Source organism: Mustelus asterias, chromosome 30, assembly GCF_964213995.1.
Source record: "Mustelus asterias chromosome 30, sMusAst1.hap1.1, whole genome shotgun sequence".
In the NCBI taxonomy this organism is placed as follows: Eukaryota; Metazoa; Chordata; class Chondrichthyes; order Carcharhiniformes; family Triakidae; genus Mustelus; species Mustelus asterias.
In genome coordinates this window covers 17,392,216-17,415,843 of record NC_135830.1, presented here as the reverse complement: position 1 = coordinate 17,415,843, position 23,628 = coordinate 17,392,216, and the positions used below count along the sequence as shown (strand labels likewise).

General features: G+C 42.6%; 1 protein-coding gene and 1 pseudogene across 1 annotated transcript in view; both read right to left on the bottom strand.

Moving 5' to 3' along the window:
- The window catches only part of LOC144480811 (uncharacterized), a 992,083-nt gene that overhangs the window by 676,737 nt on the left and 291,718 nt on the right, over positions 1-23,628 (bottom strand). The window lies entirely within an intron of this gene.
- LOC144480925 (Ig heavy chain C region pseudogene) lies at positions 11,079-20,627 on the bottom strand (annotated as a pseudogene).

The following is a 23,628-nucleotide window of genomic DNA, read 5'->3' as shown; positions in this document are numbered from 1 at the left end:
GGTCTACTCCTGCTCCTATTTATTGTCTTCATGTGTATGATCAAGCTAGTATTTCATGTTAAAATAAAAACAGAAAGGGCTGGAAGTTCTCAGCAGGTCTTGCAGCAAATGTGAAGCGGACAGAGAGTTAAGGTTCTGAGTCTAATGTGGCTCTTTTTAAACTAGTAACTGAGTGTGAGTTACAACAATTAGCACAATATCGAGACAGGGAATTGAATTGAATCCAGGCAGTGAAAGCCCTGAATTTAAACTCCTGTATTATTTCGGCAGTAAACTTGTTTAGGAATCTTACCTGCCAATTGAAAGTGGGGAGGTGTGAGAGCACCCCAAGCCAAATGGACCCCCGCTATTCCTGTTTCTGCTTATATTCCCGACATAGATTTACTTTGTGCCCTTCTATAACAGTGAAATATTGTCCAAACTTTGCCAGTCTTGCTGTTACTCAGTAAATTACCAGACTGTTATGACACAGAGGCTCATCCCCTTTATCTCACATCGTAATCTGGAAAAACTATTTGTGAAACTGCGAACTGTTTTTATTTAACATTCAGAGGCTTATAAATAATAAGAATGCCTGCCACTCACTTTGACTGAATAATTAACAAGCTACTTTATTCAAATAACCAAGAACTTTAAGTAAACAAGTAAAACATGTTAATTAAGGTACGGTTCGAATGAAATACTGTTCAAATAATACTAGGAACATTCATGACCAAAGCTGTAATAACAGAGTTTCAGTCAGTCTCAAAGAAATAAGACAAACGGCCTCGATGGGATTCAGAAGATTTTGGAGTTCTTCAGTAATTGTGCGGTGTCTGTATGGTCTTTCTAACTCCGTATCAAAGAACAAAGAACAAAGAACAATACAGCACAGGAACACCCTTCGGCCCTCCAAGCCCGCGCCGCTCGCTGGTCCAAACTAGACCATTCTTTTGTATCCCTCCATTCCCACTCCGTTCATATGGCTGTCTACATAAGTCTTAAACGTTCCCAGTGTGTCTGCCTCCACCACCTTGCCTGGCAGCGCGTTCCAGGCCCCCACCACCCTCTGTGTAAAATATGTCCGTCTGATATCTGTGTTAAACCTCCCCCCCTTCACCTTGAACCTATGACCCCTCGTGAACGTCACCACCGACCTGGGGAAAAGTTTCCCACCGTTCACCCTATCTATGCCTTTCATAATTTTATACACCTCTATTAAGTCTCCCCTCATCCTCCGTCTTTCCAGGGGGAACAACCCCAGTTGAACCAATCTCTCCTCATAACTAAGCCCCTCCATACCAGGCAACATCCTGATAAACCTCCTCTGTACTCTCTCCAAAGCCTCCACGTCCTTCTGGTAGTGTGGCGACCAGAACTGGACGCAGTATTCCAGATGCGGCCGAACCAACGTTCTATACATCTGCAACATCAGACCTCAACTTTTATACTCTATGCCCCGTCCTATAAAGGCAAGCATGCCATATGCCTTCTTCACCACCTTCTCCACCTGTGACGTCACTTTCAAGGATCTGTGGACTTGCACACCCAGGTCCCTCTGCGTATCTACACCCTTTATGGTTCTGCCATTTATCGTATAGCTCCTCCCGACATTATTTCTACCAAAATGCATCACTTCGCATTGATCAGGATTGAACTCCATCTGCCATTTCTTTGCCCAAATTTCCAGCCTATCTGTAGCCTTCTGTAGCTTCTGACAATGCTCCTCACTATCTGCAAGTCCTGCCAATTTTGTGTCGTCCGCAAACTTATTGATCACCCCAGTTACACCTTCTTCCAGATCATTTATATAAATCACAAACAGCAGAGGTCCCAATACAAAGCGCTGCGAAACACCACTAGTCACAGGCCTCCAGCCGGAAAAAGACCCTTCCAGTACCACCCTCTGTCTTCTGTGACCAAGCCAGTTCTCCACCCATCTAGCCACCTCCCCCTTTATCCCATGAGATCCAACCTTTTTCACCAGCCTACCATGAGGGACTTTGTCAAACGCTTTACTAAAGTCCATATAGACGACATCCACGGCCCTTCCCTCGTCAACCATTTTGGTCACTTCTTCAAAAAACTCCACCAGGTTAGTGAGGCATGACCTCCCTCTCACAAAACCATGCTGACTATCGTTAATGAGTTTATTCCTTTCTAAATGCGCATACATCCTATCTCTAAGAATCTTCTCCAACAACTTCCCCACCTCGGACGTCAAGCTCACCGGCCTATAATTACCCGGGTTATCCTTCCTACCCTTCTTAAATAACGGGACCACATTAGCTATCCTCCAATCCTCTGGGACCTCACCTGCGTCCAGTGATGAGACAAAGAGTGGCGTCAGAGGCCCAGCGATTTCATCTCTCGTCTCCCTGAGCAGCCTTGGATAGATTCCATCAGGCCCTGGGGATTTGTCAGTCTTTATATTCTCTAACAAACCTAATACTTCCTCCTTTGTAATGGAGATTTTCTCCAACGGGTCAACACTCCCCTCCGAGACACTCCCAGTCAACACATCCCTCTCCTTTGTGAATACCGACGCAAAGTATTCATTTAGGATCTCCCCTACTTCTTTGGGCTCCAAGCATAATTCCCCACTTTTGTCCCTGAGAGGTCCGATTTTTTTCCCTGACAACCCTTTTGTTCCTAACGTATGAATAAAATGCCTTGGGATTCTCCTTAATCCTGTCTGCCAAGAACATTTCGTGACCCCTTTTTGCTCTTCTAATTCCCCGTGTGAGTTCTTTCCTACTTTCTTTGTACTCCTCCAGAGCTCCCTCCGTTTTTAGCTGCCTGGACCTACCATACGCCTCTCTTTTCTTTTTGACCAGTCCCTCAATTTCCCTGGTTATCCACGGTTCTCGAATCCTACCCTTCCTATCCTTCTTTTTAACAGGCACATGCCTGTCCTGTAGCCCTAACAACTGTTCCTTAAAAGACTCCCACATGCCAGATGTGGATTTACCTGTTTTTGTTAGTTCAACGACGTTGCCCAGTCCATATGACAGTTACTGTGTTGAGCTGGACTTTCCTCCAGTGAAAAAAAAAATCGTTTTCAAATAGACATCGTCAACTGAAAATATAGGTGTGTTTGCCAGAATTAATTGATTTATGATGTTAACAGTGAATATAACCATACTGAATTGGACCTGGCAACACTCAGTTGAGCCTTATGAAGTAGATTTCTCGGGTACCTAGGAATTTGCTGGGGGGATGGATCTGGTCGACATTGAACAGACACAAGCCAGTTTGGGCATGGACACGCTGATTGTAACCAAGCTGAACTAGAACCGTTCAGACTACATTATAGGTATTGAGCAGGGTATGCCAAACTCCAGTGTACCAGTGCAAAGCAGGGGATTTCTGCCTGAAAGTAACTGGGATGGACTGGAACTGAAACTTGGCCGAATTGATACAATTGAAATAGCCTGGCAATAATTAACATAATTGTGAAGAAGGGAGACTGCGCACTCCTAACGTAACCATAGTTAAGTGCCCTTCCCAACGTCACTAATAGATGGGTGGAAGTAGGTTGACTCAATGAGAGATCTTTAGAACCAAATTGCTTTCTATTGTTTGATCGGGATTTTGAACATTTCTGTTGTGTTTTCCACGGACTATTTGCATTTCTCAGTGCAGTCAGAAGCAAAATGCTATGTCCTGTACTGACACGAATATCCAGGCAAATTATTGTTTATGACTGAGATTATGCTATAGTCTCTGGGTATTTCACTCCAGGAGGTTTGAGAATTCATTGGGAAAAAAACCCATTGTATTTGATCAAAACATAAAAGGCAGCTGGGTAGCATCTGTGCTAATTTATTTCTCAAAGTAAATATGAATAATATAAAAGAAAAAAAATCTAATCATTTCCCTGGAGCCTCACGTTATGTATAAGTGTTACAACATTTACTGTCATACCGTACATGCTCAGACCTTCGGATAGAAATGCATGTACCTCCAAAAGGGTTGGTGTTTGCCATTTACTATCCAGTCATTGCGGCTATTGGTGTTCCAGGTACAGTATGGTAGTTAGTTATTAGCATGTAACGTCTTTGTTCAGCTGCAACCTTTTTCAATTTTATTAGTAGCGCATCTACAAGACAAGGAATTCATTTCTATCATTCAAAGTGATGAATTTTCCCCTAAAATATATAGATTCTTTCGGTTAACTGATACATTTTGTCCTCTTTACAGGATCACTTTATTAATTTCAAGAGCTTTATTCTTCATTTTAATGATATAATATCTTGAATCTGTTACCACAATTTATCTGAATGACTGGTGAATATTGCCGTTTGACTCAAATAACAGAAAAAGGTATTCAAATTATAATGTCTCCCGTTGAACTGTGTTCTCCCTGCCTCTGACCTGTGCCACACTTTTGTCCCACCTCACCCGTCCCACCTTGCTATTTACCACTGCAAACTCAATTTAGAAATGTAGTTATATTTTTCTTAGCAATGTTATTGTAGGTGGATTACTTCAAAGTTATTATATTGTACATGTAGTTCGATTACAACATTGACACACTAACTATTACGAATTTTCACTTGGATACCACAGCATAAATCCACTTCTGCAGTATTATTGTTGCTGCTCTTGGAAGTTATAGTTATTGCCGTGCAAACATGTAACTTTTGTATTATCAGTATCATTGTTGTGCTTGAATTATCACATTGTCACCTCTCTGCGCATGTAAATATGTATCATTTTCTCCCTGTTCCAGTGGGCGAATTACCACAATGTTATCACGATATAATTCTCGATATTTTTCGTGTTGTGGATATTGAGAGCAATGGATTGAGTCGCACAAATAATTGCTATCTGAATATAATGAAATATTTTATTGACAGACCTTAGGTGTCAATGGGTTTTTGACAGTATAGGAGGATTGCAATCGCGGCTCTTTGGTGAGTAATTGGTACACACCCATAAAAAACACAAGAACACTATTTTCGTCTCCAGTCTCTACCCTGGACTCTCATTACACAAGTCACCATTTCTCTCCATTCTTTTCTGATTGCTTTGACTATGCTGACCGAGGTACGGTCACTGGAGGTATATTTTGCATGGAATATAAGTGATTTTGGAAATGCCTGCGGTCAGTTGCACGCCTCTCTCTGAAATTTCAGAAGACATATTGAACGGATCCAGTACTGCTTGCGAGCTCCAAAACTGATATTTACCTTCAAATATGCACTTCAGGTCAGATTTGTTCATTAACCACTGCAATGAGAGTAAGACTCTCTCCAATTGCGTCCTTTACATCTGCCAGTTCCAGTATTGCATTATACACCAGCAATTACGGCTAATTCTCAGGTTAGGAGCTCCTTTCAACATTTCCTTTGTAAATTCAGAGAAACGCCAATTGGCTCCCGCTGTTTTGATTGAAGATTTATATTTTGGTTTAATGCAGGCATTTCCAACAGTGAATGTTTAAGAATAATTCTCCAGATGGGGCAACTTTTGAAATTGAACGAGATGGGAACTTTCCAGTTGAACGTGGCAATTAATGTATTTTTAAAATTACATATCCAACGTGTCCTGTAATAAGTTGCTGACTATTCCTGAAGTTGCATTTATGGTTATTCAATATTTTCTTAACTTTCATTACATTGTATTGCATTATGCAGTTCCATGTCACTGACCCAGCTTATTTATAATGCTTATGATTATGTGCATGGGAACCCAAACAAGGGACAGTTTGCAAAGCAGAATCAAGTCGCAAACGTTTCAATTTCTTGCATAATCTTGTATCATTTGGATGGGAGTTGAGGAAATAACATCTTGTCTATCGTGCTGTCACCCATATGTTCCCTTTCCTTCTCTATTTTACAGCTAACTTGGCAGTCATTTTAATCCTATACCGAAGGAGCTGTGGTCTCTCCAGATGTATAATTTACTATGTGGTGTCCATGGCGTTGATGGATCTCTTGGTCATTATCACCAGCGTGATATTAAGCCGGACTGCTGGGATTTATTTCCCCGGCAGTTTCCTGTCAATCACACCAATATGCAGTCTACACGTTGTGATAATCTACGCAACCATTGACAGTTCTGCCTGGTTAACGGTTGCTTTCACCTTTGATCGATTTGTGGCCATTTGCTGCCAGAAGCTGAAAATCAAATACTGCACGGAGAAGACAGCAGCGTGGGTCATAGGGACCGTCTGCACATTGAGCTCTCTAAAAACATCCTTCCTGTATTTTATATTTGAACCTCTGCATATAATTGACAACATACCTTGGTTCTGTGTTATAAAACAATTATTTTATACATCCCCCGCATGGGACGCCTATGATTTGTTTCGAACAATTTCAATGCCCTGTATCCCATTTATTCTGATTTTATTGTTCAATGCTCTGACCGTCAAACACATTGTCGCGGCTAATCGGGCCCGCAGGAGACTCCGGGCACAGAGTAATGGAGAAAAACAGAGTGACCCAGAGGTGGAGAAGCGGAGAAAGTCCATTATTTTACTCTTTACCATCTCGGGCAGTTTCATCCTCTTATATACGTTATTTTTTGTGACGATACTCTATGTCCGAATTGCAAAGGTTCCTTATTTTTCTGTTCCTGATATTAGTGAATGGTCATTTATCTTGGAGGAAAGCGGATATATGCTGCAGTTTCTGAGTTCCTGCATCAACCCGTTTATTTATGCTGGGACTCAAAGGAATTTCAGAGCCGAGTTAAAGAATGGAGTGAATTATCCACTGAAATTATTTATTAATTTGTTTAAGTTTTGAAAAATGAGATCGAAAACGAAAATTTCATTAAACTCCAACAATTCCTCTACTTCTCAGTGCCACAATAGACCACCCTTCAAATGTTTCTTGTTTGTAGACACGTGCACAATATGCGAATTCAAGAATTTATAAAGAAAACTGAATCACTGTAAAACAAAATCGGTATTGCAATCTTGTGTATCCACGGGATTTGCTTGTCTCCAACCTCAGTGGTGGTCCAGTGATCAAGATTCGAACAGTTTATCTCCACGGCCGCTGTTTGATTCATGGTCAGTTAATATGGACCAAATCATTGTTCACCTATTATAATAATATGACTCATAGGAAATGAGTAACTCTTCTGAACAGTGGAGTGAGAGTTGAACTTATAGACAAGGAACAGGAGGAGCGCGATCAGACACTCGAACGTTCTCAGCCATTTTAATAAGATCGTGACTTATCTGATAGTAATCTGCACTCCTCATAATCAAGAAAACCTAACACCCCCTTGCTTAGCAAGAATCTATCCACCTCTGCCTTAAAAATATTCAAATACTCTGTTTCTACCGCCTTTTCAGGCAGAGTTCCAAAGATTCACCAGCCTCTAGAGCATAGACAATAGAACATTACAGCGCAGTACAGGCCCTTCGGCCCTCGATGTTGCGCCGACCTGTGGGACCAATCTAAAGCCCCTCTAATCTACACTATTCCAATATCATCCAGATGTTTATCCAATAACCACTTGAACGCTCTCAACGTTGACGAGTCCACCACTGCTGCAGGCAGGGCATTCCACGCCCTTACTACTCTCTGAGTAAAGAACCTACCGCTAACATCTGTCCTATATCTCTCACCCCTCAATTTAAAGCTATGTCCCCTCGTGCTAGCCAACACCATCCGAGGAAAAAGGCTCTCACTATCCACCCTATCTAATCCTCTGATCATCTTGTATGCCTCTATTAAGTCACCTCTTAACCTTCTTCTCTCTAATGAAAACAACCTCAAGCCCCTCAGCCTTTCCTCATACGAATTTCCCACCATACCAGGCAACATCCTGGTAAATCTCCTCTGCACCCTTTCCAACACTCCCACATCTTTCCTATAATGCGGCGACCAGAACTGTACGCAATACTCCAACTGCGGCCGCACCAGAGTTTTGTACAGTTGCAGCGTGACCTCCTGGCTCCGAAACTCAATCCCTCTACCAATAAAAGCTAACACACCGTACGCCTTCTTAACAACCCTATCAACCTGGGTGCCAACTTTCAGGGATCTATGCACATGGACACCCAGATCCCTCTGTTCATCCACACTACCAAGTATCTTACCATTAGCCCAGTACTCTGTATTCCTGTTACTCCTTCCAAAGTGAATCACCTCACACTTTTCCGCATTAAACTCCATTTGCCACCTCTCAGCCCAGCTCTGCAGCTTATCTATGTCCCTCTGTAACCTGCCACTTCCCTCCGCACTGTCTACAACTCCACCGACTTTAGTGTCATCCGCAAATTTACTAATCCATCCTTCCACGCCCTCATCCAAGTCATTAATAAAAATGACAAACAGCAGTGGCCCCAAAACAGATCCTTGCGGTACACCGCTAGTAACTGAACTCCAGGATGAATATTTCCCATCAACCACCACCCTCTGTTTTCTTACAGCTAGCCAATTCCTGATCCAAACCACTAAATCACCCTCAATCCCATTTGTCTGTATTTTCTGCAAAAGCTTACCATGGGGAACCTTATCAAACGCTTTGCTGAAATCCATATACACCACATCAACCGCTTTACCCTCATCCACCTCTTTGGTCACCTTCTCAAAGAACTCAATAATGTTTGTGAGGCACGACCTACCCTTCACAAAATCGTGCTGACTATCCCTAATCAAATTATTCCTTTCTAGGTGATTATAAATCCTATCTCTTATAATCCTTTCCAATACTTTACCCACAACAGAAGTAAGGCTCACCGGTCTATAATTACCAGGGTTGCCCCTACTCCCCTTCTTGAACAAGGGGACAACATTTGCTATCCTCCAGTCTTCTGGCACTGTTCCTGTAGGCAATGACGACACAAAGATCAAAGCCAAAGGCTCTGCAATGTCCTCTCTAGCCTCCCAGAGAATCAAAGGATAAATCCCATCCGGCCCAGGGGACTTATCTATTTTTACCCTTTCCAGAATTGCTAATTCCTCCTCCTTATGAACATCAATACCATCCAGTCCAACAGCCTGCATCTCAGTACTCCCCTCAACAACACTGTCCCTCTCCAGTATGAATACCGACGAAAAATATTCATTTAGTGTCTCTCCTATCTCTTCAGACTCCACGCACAACTTCCCACTCCTGTCCTTGACTGGCCCTAATCTTACCCTAGTCATTCTTTTACTCCTGACATACCTATAGAACGATTTAGGGTTTTCCTTGATCCTACCTGCCAAAGACTTCTCATGTCCCCTCCTGGCTCTTCTTAACTCTTTGTTTAGGTCCTTCCTGGCTAACGTGTAACTCTCAAGCGCCCTAATTGAGCCTTCGCGTCTCATCTTAACATAAGTCTCCTTCTTCCTCTTCACAAGAGATTCAACCTCCTTAGTAAACCTCTGAGTGAAAATATTTCACCTCATCTCCGTTCTAAATGGGTGACCACTTACTTTTAAACAGCGGACCCGAGTTCCTGTGTGTGCAACAAGTAGAAACATCCTCTCTACATCCACTTTGTCAGGACCCCTCGGGATCTTATATATTTTAGTCAAGTCAACCCTCATGCTGCTAAATTCCAACAGATAGAGTTTACCCTATCTCACCTTTCATCATAAAACAGCCCACCCATTCCAGGTAGTAGAATGATAAACTTTCTCTGAATACATTTACAGATTTTTTGAAAAAGTTGCTAATACCATACACTGTACAGCAAAATAGTCTCACTCGTGCCTTGCAGAGCTGAAACATTATCGTGGTACTTTTGTACTTAATTCCCCTCACATCAAGTGATAACAATCTGTTAGTTTACCTCATTATTTGATGTACCTGCCTAATAGCCTTTAGCGTTTCATGCACTCGGACACTCACATTCCTCTGCTCCTCAGAGCTCTGGAATATCTCGTCATTTAGATAGTATGCTTCATTCTCACAAAATGGAAAATTTGATTTCATTTTGTCATCTAAAGCTCATCGGAATTCTGCATCTGTGGGCCAGAATGCGAGAAACAAAATAGCAAGTCTGGAAGCATTTGTGGATCGATCATTGAAACTCATATTTCATGTCCATGACCTTTCACATTGATTCTAGGGCACTCAGAGACAAATGCTTGCAAAAGGGTCCTTCCAACTCGAAGAAATACTCCACCCAATGTTGCCAGCTCCACTGTCTTGAACAGGGGTTTGATGGATATAAGGAAATCATAAATAACCTTGACAATGCTTAGTGGGAAGTGAACGTTCCAATATGCAGTTACATTGCACTTCATAACTTGCTTTGTCGAAGTACAATTCGGTGGAAAACCATAACCATGCGGCAGAGAAATTGATCCATCATTCGAATCAGAAAGTGCCATTCCAGACTAGGGGGCTGAAATAAATCTAGGGGTACTCGATATGGCTCAAAGTAACAAGAGATTTGTTGCCAAGAATATATAAGTATTTACAACAGAAGCTCAAATAAAATCTATGATGTAGATATGATTTCGAAGGATCTTAACATACAATCACATCAAGTGAACAGTGAGGAAAATAATGCAACTCTCCTCCCAGTCTCATGGGGCAATGGGCTGCGAGCAACTAAAGGGAGGGTGATGGACAACGAACGGACCAGAGACACAGAAATGTCAATTTCATACATGCGTTTGGCAGCAATGAGAAATGATCAGATTTCAACAGGAGGAAAGCTACGGTAATTATTCCGTGCAGCCATGTAGTGAATGAGATCCAATACTTCTCGCATTTGTGGCGTGTCGGAATTGGGAGCGCTCGGTGCAAGACTTGGGCGAGTGCAGGTACATTTCCGATTTGATTTGATTTGATTTATTATTGTCACATTTATTGGTGTGCAGTGAAAAGTACAGTTTCTTGCGCGCTGTACAGATAAAGCATACCGTTCATAGAGCACAAAGGGGAGAAGGGAAGGAATGGGTCCAGAATGTAGTGTTACAGTCAGAGATACGGCGTCGAGAAAGACCAGATTAATACATAGTTAGTCCATTCAAAAGTCTGATGGCAGAAAGGAAGAAGCTTGTACTTCCCTACTAAACAGTTTTTTCTTTGACAAATTACGCAGCATGAATTGAACGCCCGTGGAATAAACTTGGGTTTGAGGGAAGGGCTAATATTGCTGTTTATTTAAGTGAAATGTAACCGACTGTTTCTCATTCACATGAATTGATGATGTCTGTCAGTGCAAGGGCAATGTTCACAAAACTAGGTTTACCGCTGGATTTATCAACTGTTCTGTTGATGATCTTCAAGGGGATGGCTTCATGTCCCACCACACAGGAGTAAGAAGCGCCGCTGGCCCACTCCTCCGCTGCAATGGATAACAGGCTGTACATGAAGAATGAGCTATTGCCATTCTTCCCCATCACCTGGGTGTTCCTGTAGTTCCCAGGATTCACCGGCTGACAATTGACGGTCCACTTGACAAAGATCTCTCGGGGGGAGAAACCTCTCACAAAGCAACTGAGGTAGACGAATCTCGGAGCGGAGACTTCTTCTGCCGAGGGCAGGAGGACAGAGACGGACGGTGCACGAGGATTTGGATCTGCAGAAAATGCAAAATAAATGTCAATAAACTGGAGAATTCCAGAAGTAGTGAAAGAGGTTGACAAGTGTGAGAGGAATCCGTGTTCTCCTGAATGTAGAATATTTTCCTTGTCCCCTTTGCATTGTGACCCTGCTCGGAGTACGGACCAGTGCCGTCATTCTCTCCGAAATCTGCGAGTTGGACTTGAAAGTTGGATAGAAATGGCAGCAGAGAAACAGGCCGTTCCGCCCCAGTGCTTAGTCTCCACAATTTTTTCGACTAGTATTCGACCCTTGTATTCTTTTTCTCTTTCGCTACCTTGCACAATTTTCCCTGAAACCTATGCCCTGCATATTCAAAGGTTTTGGTTCGTGGCATTATCAATTATCAGTGTGATCCACTAAAACAACAAAAAAAAACAATGTTCTTTCCACCAGCGTAGGGGAGAGGCACAGGCACCATTTTAATCTCACGTCTCACCTTCTTTCTTGTGGATGAAATTGCTTAAATCAAACGGCAGATCCGGATGACTCACCGCACAATCAAACTCAGCCCCACTTTGCCAGGCTACTGTCGAGATGTTTAAATTGCTGACAACGCTGAAAGGATCCTCTCCAGGTATTTCGGCAACCTCTGAATTCAGAAGCTTCTTTTCTCGAATCCAGGACACGTTGACTCCATAAGGAGCATCAGAAATTACGCAGGTTAAGGTCACGGTCGCCTCCAGTGAGACCTGTTCCATTGGTGGTGGCAGTATCATCACTGTGGCATCAGGATATCGGGGAGGATCTGTGAATGAAAGAAATGAACATCAACCCAAGTTCCGTCTTCAGAATCAGGACAGCAATGTTCAGCATTTAGTCTCTAAATAAAAATAAATCAACTTCGAAATTTCAACGTGTATCAACGTTTATGTTCCATATTTAATGGAAAACCAACTTGGTCAGTACTCAAAGTCGCTTTATAGAGTGGATACACTTTCCAACGCTGTATCACAACGCTATTACCAGTAAACGGCACGAGACATCTATGGGATATGGCGTGTCTTGCGAGGCCAGCATTTATTGCCCATCCCAAATGCCCTTGAGAAAATGGTAGAGAGCTGCCTTCTAGATCCAATGGAGCCTAGGTGCTGCACGGCCACCCACAATGTTCTTAGGGGTGAAGTGAAGGATCAGCGATATATTTGTAAGTCAGGATGGTGAGTGGCTTGGAGGCAACATCCAGGAGGTGGTTCTCCTCCTGTCCTTGTCTTCCCTGAGGGCAGTTGACGTGGGTTCAGAAAGTTCTGTCCAAGGAGGCTTGGTGAGTCCCTGCTGCGCATCTTGCAGATGATACACACGGCTGCCACTGTGCAGCAGCGTGGAGGAACAAAATATTTGTGAAATGGTTGCCAATGAAGCGGCCTGGATAATGCTCAGCTTCTTGAGCGTTGTTAGAGCTCCACTCATCGAGGCAAGTTGATAACGTGTGAAACTCACTCACTGAATGGCAGCAAACTAGAATGAAACTGTCTTTGCTGATGTGATGAAATTTTGAATGGTGAGCAACCCGAATGTATCTCTTACATCATAATGAAACGCAGATTACATGAGTGAAAATTAGAAGTTAGGTGCTTTTTATCAACTTCAGTGAGTCCGTGGTTATGATTAACATTAAAAGGTTCGTCATTGCAAGAATCAATTCCGGCCTCCCAGGCTTCCTGGATCCACGACAGTTCGCCGACGGCCGCAACAGGTCCATAGCAGACGCCATGTCCCTGGCCCTGAACCCAACCCTGGAAGAGTTAGATAACAACGACACCTATGTCAGGCTCCAATTTATCGAACACATCTCAGCCTTCAATACCATTATTCCTACGTAAACTCTTCTCCAAACTCCGTGGCCTGGGGATCGGCTTGTCGCTCTGTGACTGAATCTTGAACTTCCTAACCCACAGACCGCAATCAGTAAGGATAGGCAACAACACCACCTCAACGATCATCCTCAACACCAGTGTCCCACGAGGCTGTTTCCTCACCCACTTGCTATATACCCCTTATACGCCTCTGACTGTGTGGCCAAATTCTCCTCCAACTCGATTTTCAAATTTGCTGATGACACCACCAAAGTGGGCTGGATCTCAAATAGCGACGAGACAGAGTACAGGGAAGAGCTGGCGAATCTGATGAAGTGGTGCGACGAGAGTAACCTCCCCCTCAATGTCAACAAAACGAAGGAGATGGTCATCGACTTCAGGAAGGACAGTGGAGGACATGACCCTGTCCACGTCAAAGGTGACGAAATAGAAATTGTCGAAAGCTTCATGTTTTTAGGTGTCCAGATCACCAGCAACCTGTCGTGATCCCTCCATGGCTACGCTGTATTTAAGAAAGCACCAACGCCTCTACTTTCATAAAAGACTACGGATATTTGGCATGTCTGCTACGACTTTCACCAACTTTTACAGATGCACTGTAGAAAGCATTCTTCCTGGTTGTATCACAGCTTTGTGGGGCCTGCGCTCTGTCCAAGACCGCAAGAAACTACAAAGCCCAGTTCATTGGAAGTAAGTGTTCATTTAGAAGAGGCAATAAAGAAGGCAAACTATATGTTGGCTTTCAAGGTAAAGAGGATTTGCGTATATTTTTCTCAATCAATCACACTTTCTACAATAGAATAGATAGATTTGCTAGTTGTCACTTGAGAGCCGAAGCCTGGCCTTGCTTCATTTATGATGTGGAGATGCCGGCGTTGGACTGGGGTAAACACAGTAAGAAGTCTCACAACACCAGGTTAAAGTCCAACAGGTTTATTTTGTAGCAAAATCCACTAGCTTTCGGGACCTGCTCCTTCATCAGGTGTCATCCTCCATCATTCCCCACACCCCTACGTCTTGCTCGGCTTGGGTCGGGTCACTGTCTGTGTGGAGTTTGCACATTCTCCTCGTGTCTGCGTGGGTTTCCTCCGGGTGCTCCGGTTTCCTCCCACAGTCCAAAGATGTGCGGGTTAGGTTGATTGGCCAGGTTAAAAAAAAAATTGCCCCTTAGAGTCCTGGGATGAGTAGGTTAGAGGGATTAGCGGGTAAAATATGTGGGGGTAGGGCCTGGGTGGGATTGTGGTCGGTGCAGACTCGATGGGCCGAATGGCCTCCTTCTGCACTGTAGGGTTTCTATGATGATTTCTATGATTGCCTTCAAACAACCACACAACCTCAAACAGACCATTGTCCGCAGCAAACTATCCAGCATTCGGGAGAACAGTGACCACGACACCACACAACCCTGCCTCAGCAACCTCTGCAAGACGTGCCGGATCATCGACACGGATGCCATCATCTCACGGGAGAACACCATCCGCCAGGTACACGGTACATACACTTGCAACGCGGCCAACGTTGTTCACCTGATACGCTGCAGGAAAGGATGTCCCGAGGCGTGGTACATTGGGGAGACCATGCAGACGCTACGACAACGGATGAATGAACACCGCTCGACAATCACCAGGCAAGAGTGTTCTCTTCCTGTTGGAGAACACTTAAGCATTCACGGGCATTCGGCCTCTGATCTTCGGGTAAGCGTTCTCCAAGGCGGCCTTCATGACACACGACAACGCAGAGTCGCTGAGCAGAGACTGATAGCCAAATTCTGCAACCATGAGGACGGCCTTAACCGGGATCTCGGGTTCATGTCACACTACCTGTAACCCCCACGACGTGTCTGGGCTTGCAAGATCTCACTAACTGTCCTGGCTGGAGACAATACACATCTCTTTAACCTGCTAAACCCTCTCTCCACTCACATTATCTGTACCTTTAAGACTTGATTACCTGTAAAGACTCGCATTCCAACCATTATTTTGTAAATTGAGTTTGTGTCTTTATATGCCCTGTTTGTGAACTGAAATCCCGCTCACCTGAGGGAGGAGCAGCGCTCCGAAAGCTAGTGGCTTTTGCTACCAAATAAACCTGTTAGATTTTAACCTGGTGTTGTGAGACTTGTTACCTTGCTTCATTTAGCCATAGACTGCTTCAGTGTCTCTGCATTTGCAAATGGTGCTGAACATTGCACAATCATTGGAGAACATCCCGCCTACTGACCCTATGATGGACGGAAGGTCCCGAGGACCTCCTGTAGTGATGTCCTGGAACCTGAGTTGATTGACATCAAGCAACTGAAACTGTATTTTTTGCAAGGTCTGCCTCCAATCAGTGACGTATAATCCCCTGATTCCCACTGGCTGCAGTTTTGCGAGGGTTCTTTGACGCCACACTCGTTCAAATCACACCTTGATGTCAAGGGCAGCCATGCACATCTGTGTTTTAGACTTTGTGCAATAAATCTCATCATCACGTTATTTTGCAATTTGATCCCTTTGTAATGTCTGTTGCCCACGATAAAAGGAAAATGGAAAAATGCCCACATTTTAAAACGGAGAAATGCAGAACTTGAGAAATTATAGACCAGTTAAGTTGAAACAGGAGCACCTGGAGGAAACCCATCCAGACATGGGGAGAAAGTGCAAACTCCACACAGTCAAGTTATGTTAATAATAATTGAATAATTTATTTGAAATTTAAACGCTATTCATTTCAAACTCGCATTGATTTCATTGTACCAAGATGAAACATTTTCTTGAACTGATCAGTTTGTTTAAGAAAGCATTTGTTTCTAAATTGATTGAGGTGCACTTAGAATCATAGAATCCCTACAGTGCAGAAAGAGGCCATTCGGCCCATCGAGTCTGCACCGACCACAATCCCACCCAGGCCCTACCCCCACATATTTTACCCGCTAATCCCTCCAACCTACACATCTCAGGGGCAATTTTTAACCTGGCCAATCAACCTAACCCGCACATCTTTGGACTGTGGGAGGAAACAGGAGGACCCGGAGAAAACCCACGCAGACACGAGGAGAATGCGCAAACTCCACACAGACAGTGACCCGAGCCGAGAATCGAACCGGGGACCTTAGAGCTGTGAAGCAGCAGTGCTAACCACTGTGCTACCGTGCCGCCACTTAAACGTTCTCCCGAACTGATGGGATTTTGCATTCACTGAAATGACATTAAATTACTCCACTGGGAAAGATCTGTTATGCTGAAATGATTCGCACTAATATGAGCAATCATAGAGAACATAAGAGACCATTCGATACATCGAGTCCACAGCGACACTTTAGGGTCACCTAACCTCCCCCCTAATCCCATTTGCCAGAACTTAGCCTACAGCTCTGCATGTTAAGATGTGCCAAGTGCTCATCCAGATGCTTTTTAATGGATGTGAGGCAACCCGCTTCTACTACCCTCCCAGGCAGCAAATTCCAGACCATCACAACCCACTGGGTAAAAATCGTTTTCCCCACGTTCGCCTCAACCTCCTGCTTCGCACGTTGAACCTCTGTCCCTCGGACGGACCCTTCAACTAAGGGGAGCAGCTGCTCCCTATCCACTCTATCCATGTCCCATAATCCTGTACACTCCATCAGGTCGCCCCTCAGTCTTCTCTGCTCGACTGAAAACAACTCAAGCCTACGCAACATCTCTTCATAACTTAAATGTTCTATCCAAGGCAGCATCGTGGTGAATCTCCTCTGTACCCTCTCCAGTGCAGTCACATCCTTCCAAACTATACACAACACACCAGCTGTGGCCTCACCAAAGTTCTATACAACTCCAACATGACTTCCCTGTTTTTGTACTCTATGCCTCGATTGATAAAGGTAAGTGTCCCACATGTGTTTTTCACCACCCTACTAACATGCCCTTCTGCTTTCAGAGATTTGTGGACAAACGGCCTTGTGTCGTACTATTCATTTAATGCTTTCTTGTCAAATTACTCCTTCCAAAGTGTATCACCTCACAATTTTCATGGTTAAATTTAATCTGTCACTTATCTGCCCATTTCACCATTCCATCTATGTAGTCTTGTAGGCCAAGACACCCCGCCTCACTGCTAACCACCTGTCCAGTCTTTGTCTCATCCACAAATTTACTAATCGTACCCTCCACATAGTTACCAATGTCATTTATGTAAGTGGCAAACAATTCGCACCCTAAGATAGATCCCTGTGGTACGCCACTGGACATTGGCTTCCAGTCACTACAGCAGCCTTCTGTCATCGCCCTCTGTCTCCGACAAATGAGTCAATTTTGAATGCACTTGATTGAATCACCTCGTATCCCATGTGAATTTATGTTCATTGCAAGTCTCCCATGTGGGGTCTTGTCGAAGGTTTTGCTGAAGTCCATGGAAACTCCATCGGCTTCACTACCCTGTTCACCTCCTTGAAAAAGTAATCAAATACTTTCGGCATGACCTCCTTCTGACGAAGCCATGCTGACTAACTTTGGCCAGCTTCTCCAAGCGGCACGGTGGCACGGTGGGTAGCAGTGCTGCCTCACGGTGCCAGATACCCGGGTTCGTTTCCTGGCTTGGGTCACTGTCTGTGTGGAGTTTGCACGTTCTCCCTGTGCCTGCGTGGGTTTCCTCCGGGTGCTCCGATTTGATCCCACAGTCTGAAAGGCGTGCTAATTAAGTACATTGACCCGAACAGGCGATAGAGTGTGGCGACTAGGGAAATTATCACAGTAAATACATTGCAGTGTTAATATAAGCCTTACTTGCGACTAATAAATAAAGTTTTAAAAAAAACTTTAACTTCAAGTGAAGATAAATGCCCTCCTTCAGAAGCTGCAGGTTAATTTTCTTGATACCTGATTTATAAAGTATGAAAACAAAACACTGTTTAATGATTCCAAAAAGTGTTCTGCTTTGTACTTCATGTAACAATTGGGTTAAAATAAGCTAACACGACACTTAGCTGTTGTTTTAGAACCAATTTCAAATTATCAGATGGAAACACTCACACATCCATATTATATTTAATTAAGTCTAATCTAATTTTACCAATTTGAAATGAGTCATATCTCCGAATGCCTAATTTATCCATAAACGTATAAACTCTCTACGTTTTTAAATGCATCATATCCTCAGTGATTATTTTCCATGTTGAATTTACGAGTGGGACGTTTTAGGACTTTTCAAATCTGTCTGGAATCACACTGCACTAACATGATGGGCAGTAACATCACCTCGTCCCTGAAGTAGGACTCCCTGGATTACTATAATGAAACTCCAATATGATAGGTAAACATAATACTTAACTTTAATAACTTAGTTTTTCTTTCATATTTTCTCTGGTGATTCGTACAATCGACGAAAATGTATTTTAAATACTTTTGTTTATGGACAGAATATGCAAAAATGATAAACTTAATGAGAAAAAAGTGATTGAGGTAATCTGCAACATTGAAAAGTAATGATCAAATCGAGTTGAGTTTCTGTTGTTCCAATTAATATTTAATGGGAATTATGAATAAGGTCTAGCTATTATCTGTTTTTCTGCTGTAAATCTACTCTCTGTACAGGACAGTGATGTGAGACAACATTTTGTTCTTAAACTCATAACTTAAGTTAGCTTTTAAAAATTATATTCATTGTTTGAAGCCATGCTTTGATTTGTCAGTGTTTAATCATATAAAATATGAGCCGTCCTACAATTTAAATAAAATCGTTTGATAAATTCCTCGACTGCCAGCGATGTTCACTACTCAGAAGTCTGCCTCAGATTGGAGGAATGGCAATTATGTCGCTATCCAAATAGCAAGAACAGCGAAGGAATAAAAATACCAAAAATGTATTAACTGCATACATATGTTGCCAAACATGTGTTAAACTGCTGCTTTGGTAAATGAAAACTTCAAGTCATCTGTTTTCATCAGGGATACAATTATTTCCAATCCACTTGTAAAACTTAACACTGCTGTTGACGCAGTATCTTCTTGTTGAAATAATTTGAACCATAATCCAAAAAAAAAATTCTAGCAGTGTTGATCGTATGCAGAGCGCTGCAAAATTGTGATAGAGTTAAATTACCATGAAAGCATATTTAGTTAAAGTATATTGCAGCCACATAATATTATGAGTTGTCATGAATTTGCTCTACAATTTCCAAACAAGTTATTAATTCTGCGATAGCAGTAATAAGTTGTTCCGAATGAGCGTCATACACCATGAATTAGTTGAATCACCAGTTGCAACAAAAATAAAGAAATACATTAAAAATATATAGTTTAATTTCTGAAGTCTGCCTGTTCTCTGCCTACAAACACGTTTCCAAAAGTTTCAGATCAATAGAGGGATGGAATCCAAAAGATGTAACTGCTCAGTGCCACTGAGTTTAAACAATGCCGAAACGACAAAGCGTTTCACAAGTTTTAACATTTCAAAGTCACCCAGAAACAATCTCCTCAACAGCAAAAACATAAATCGCATCACTCAGTGGACTTAACCGCATGCAGAGAGAAACAGCTCAATTCTACAAACAGACAAACAGAATCAAATGCAACATTGCAAAAAAATCTCAATATAAAATGCAGCAAAACAACTCATCATTACGTAATAAATTAAAGGTTAAACTGAACATCTTTATGGGAGAATTGCAACTGAATTCAGCATAGTTGGATCAAACTAAATAAATAAATTCATATTAAGCAAATACATATCGAAATTTTAGCACATTTTTCAGCTTGTGTCATACTTCAAACATGATAAAATCTGCAGCGATTAGATGTCATCGAAAATAAACATTTTTGTAACGTCCAACTGTTTAAAAGATTTCATGTATTTGAAGTTAGCCGGTCACACAGCTGCATATCAACAGCAAATCACAACAAGAGGGGACTGGATCCCTCAGCTAAAACATTTGTCAAGAAACAGCGGAATTCTGCATCCCTTTTTGAGTAGAACCTCATGAGTCATTCCAAAAGAATCACAAATAAGAATCCACCCAACCACAGTTCAGTGAATTAATATTATTAAAATAGACCAAAATTTAAAACAGAGACTCAGAAAAACTTACTTAATAAATGGCTGCTTCTTACCTGAAGTTACAGTCACCTTGGTGCCCTGTCCCCAGGATACATGGTAACCACTGCTATCTTTTGCACAGTAATGGATGGCGGTGTCTTCGCTCTTGAGGCTCCCCATGTCCAAAGCGAAGATATTGTTTGAAATGTTTTTGCTCGCAATAAATCGATTCTGAATCGCAGCGGCGTATTTCCTGGTTGATGTACTAAAGTAGTAAATCAACAATTCCAACCTCTGTTCCGGAACCTGTCGGATCCAGTGCATGCCGTCGCTTCCAAGATCGATGCCGCTGGTATTACAGGTCAGTCTCAGGGAGCGTCCGCGACGCCCGATCGCTGCCTCGGGCTAACTCAACACAACATCCGACTGGACACCTGTAAAAATATATCACATGAGTCATTAAAAAAAACACAAAACAGAATCCACCCAAACACATTTCAGTGAATTAATCAATTATTAAAACAGACTCGGAAAAAGTGACTTAATAAATGGCCCCGAGGACTAATCTTTGTCAAATAATTGCTGACTCTGGAATATTCCAGAGATAGACTGACACTGAGACAGTAACATTGAGAGACTTTGACAATAAAAACTACTCACCCGACAAGAAAGCCAGCAGCAAAATGATATAAATCGCCGCGCTCATCCTTCTGAGAATTTGGGGGAAATGGTTGTGTCAGGAAATCAGTGAACAAACCACCTCCCGGACTGTTGGATTCCGGTCGCAGTGAGCGCCATTTAAATACCTGGCAGAAGGGTGCGGCTTTCCAGGCGCCGCCTATTGATTCCCTGGTGGAGGTGGCAACTGGATCCACGTCCCACCTTCCACTACCCCAACAGAGTGGACTCCAAGGTTTACAATAGATTATTATTAAAATTGACATTTTATATGTATCGGGATATGGTTTGACTGAATGGACTCATTGTAATCCGCTGGTCCCATTACTGAAACTGCATTTGCGCATCTGTTAATAAAGAAAACGAAGTTCCATGGGAAAGTGTCCCTGCTTCCCTACACCGTTAGGTAATGAACTGAATATAAAAACGAGTAAAATACTTGAGGATGGAATGGGGCGTCTGTCGTGTCTAATTTGCAACGGGTCTCTATCTGATCACAACAATGAAGTATCATCTCTCAGACGAATTGTGATCCATTTATGTAACTAAATGCGGGGGGGGGGGGGGGCGTGAACAAAGTGATTCTATTTAAAATGTGAATGGCTATCCTTATGCATTTTGGATCTGCAAATAACAAGAGCCACCTCATTTTCTTTTACATTATTGCTCCTTACATTTGTCGAACTGCCACTGAGCCTAACATGGCCCTGTGCCATTAGCACGCTTGCCTGATATTTAACTAGTGAGTTGACAGAGAAATATTTACATTTACATCAGCATCTGACACAGAAGTTAATGAATCGGAACGGTTACGCGATCAGTAAATTTCTCCTTCGGCATCCAAATCATTGCAGCTTATTTGATCGGCTGTCTAACATTCACTGATGTTGGGAGCACAGAATATCAGGACTTTGCGGCATTTTACACAATATCACAAGAATAAATGTGTTACATTCCACTGAAGCATATTTCTCCACTCATTCACAGCACCCGTACTTCACTAAATTACTATTAAACGGGCTTTAAGAACGAGCATACTCTTGATTTGGAAATTCTATGAATTAAATCATGTCCTCGTTCTAATGTCCTTGAGGGAAGAAATCTGCTGTCCTTACCTGGTCTGGCCTATATGTGACTCCAGAGCCACAGCAATGTGGTTGACTCTCAACTGTCCTCCAAGCGTGACTGGAGAAGGGCAATTAATGCTGGCCCGCCAGTGGTGCCCATGTCCCATGAATGCATAAGAAAATGTTAAATGTTCAAGTTACTATTTTATCATCTTGTTTAATCTCAAAGTGGACACGATTGTCACTAAATAAATTTCTTCAGATGGAATACCATTTAAATGTGTCATTGCTGTGCAGCTGAAACGTTTATTATTTGAACAGATCGATCCCATTTTGATCATTCAGATTTACGTTAATCTGCCCTGCACGGTATTTAAAAGCAACCCAACAGACTGCAGTCAGGGAGGCTGGAAAGTCCGATGTCAACAACAGGAAGCAACTGGGGTGTTTGTGCAGTAAATAAAATTTCTGTTTGCTCAGTATTGGCCACTTGACTGCCAGCCAGCTTCGAACATTTAACATCGTCAATGACGTCTATTTATAAAGAACAACAACAACAACGCTGGTGATAATCTTATATTTTTAGATTGTGAACGGATGCGAAGTGTTCCGATTTCCAAGAAAAGGGAAGTTATTCAATTTATGTTGTCCCTCTTAGCTACAACAGTCCTATGGAGGATCGCGCCAACAGATTATAACATTTGATGGATGGGTTGCTGGCGAACAGAAAATACAAGCAGGCTACAAGGCAGAGGATACATTTTGAAGAGTTAGTCATATTGCCCTCCATCTGGAGACAAATGTAGTTGAGTCCAGGGTACGATGGAGGATTCAGTTCACTGGTGGATCAGAGAGGTTCCCATCGTAACTGTTTGTCGGTATTCCAAATTCTACTCAAATTGCCTTCAAATTCACCAGCTACTCTGATGGGATTTGTTCCCATATCGCCACAGCATTAACCCGGCATCTCGATTACTGGTCAAATTCCATTAAAAATATGCCACTGTCTGCCCGAAAAAATAAAGAGGTGACGGGGGTAATGTAACAAACAGTGACATTTGGATGCCAGGCCATTTTGTTTCTGGAATCAATGAATGAATTGATGGATATATCCATAGACGGGCCCGAAAGACGTTATTCTACATTCTCCTCTTTGTTCTCCAGTACTTCATTAATTCAACCAGGTCCTTTATTTCATCTGTGTCGACTACCTTCATTCCTTCCAGAGTTTTTGAACGAATTCAATCCCCAAACTATCAGGAAATATCGACTGTCCATCACCAGGAGATATTCCCGCTCTTCTGCAGATTCTTCCACTGCTGATGGCGAATCTTCATCTCAAGGACAGAAAGAGGGAACATGAATAGTATGTCGACGGAGGGTTGTAATATCTGGACCATATGGTTGTTTCATGTACAACAAATCACTCAGCATATCTTCGCCCAACTTAGTGAAGCTGACAGACGAAAAACTTAATGATGTGGCAAAGTAACTATTGGACAGCTGACATTGTTTAATTAAGTCCCAAAACAGAGTGATATTCAATAGAGTGGTCCAAGAAGTGGCTGATGAAATTCAAC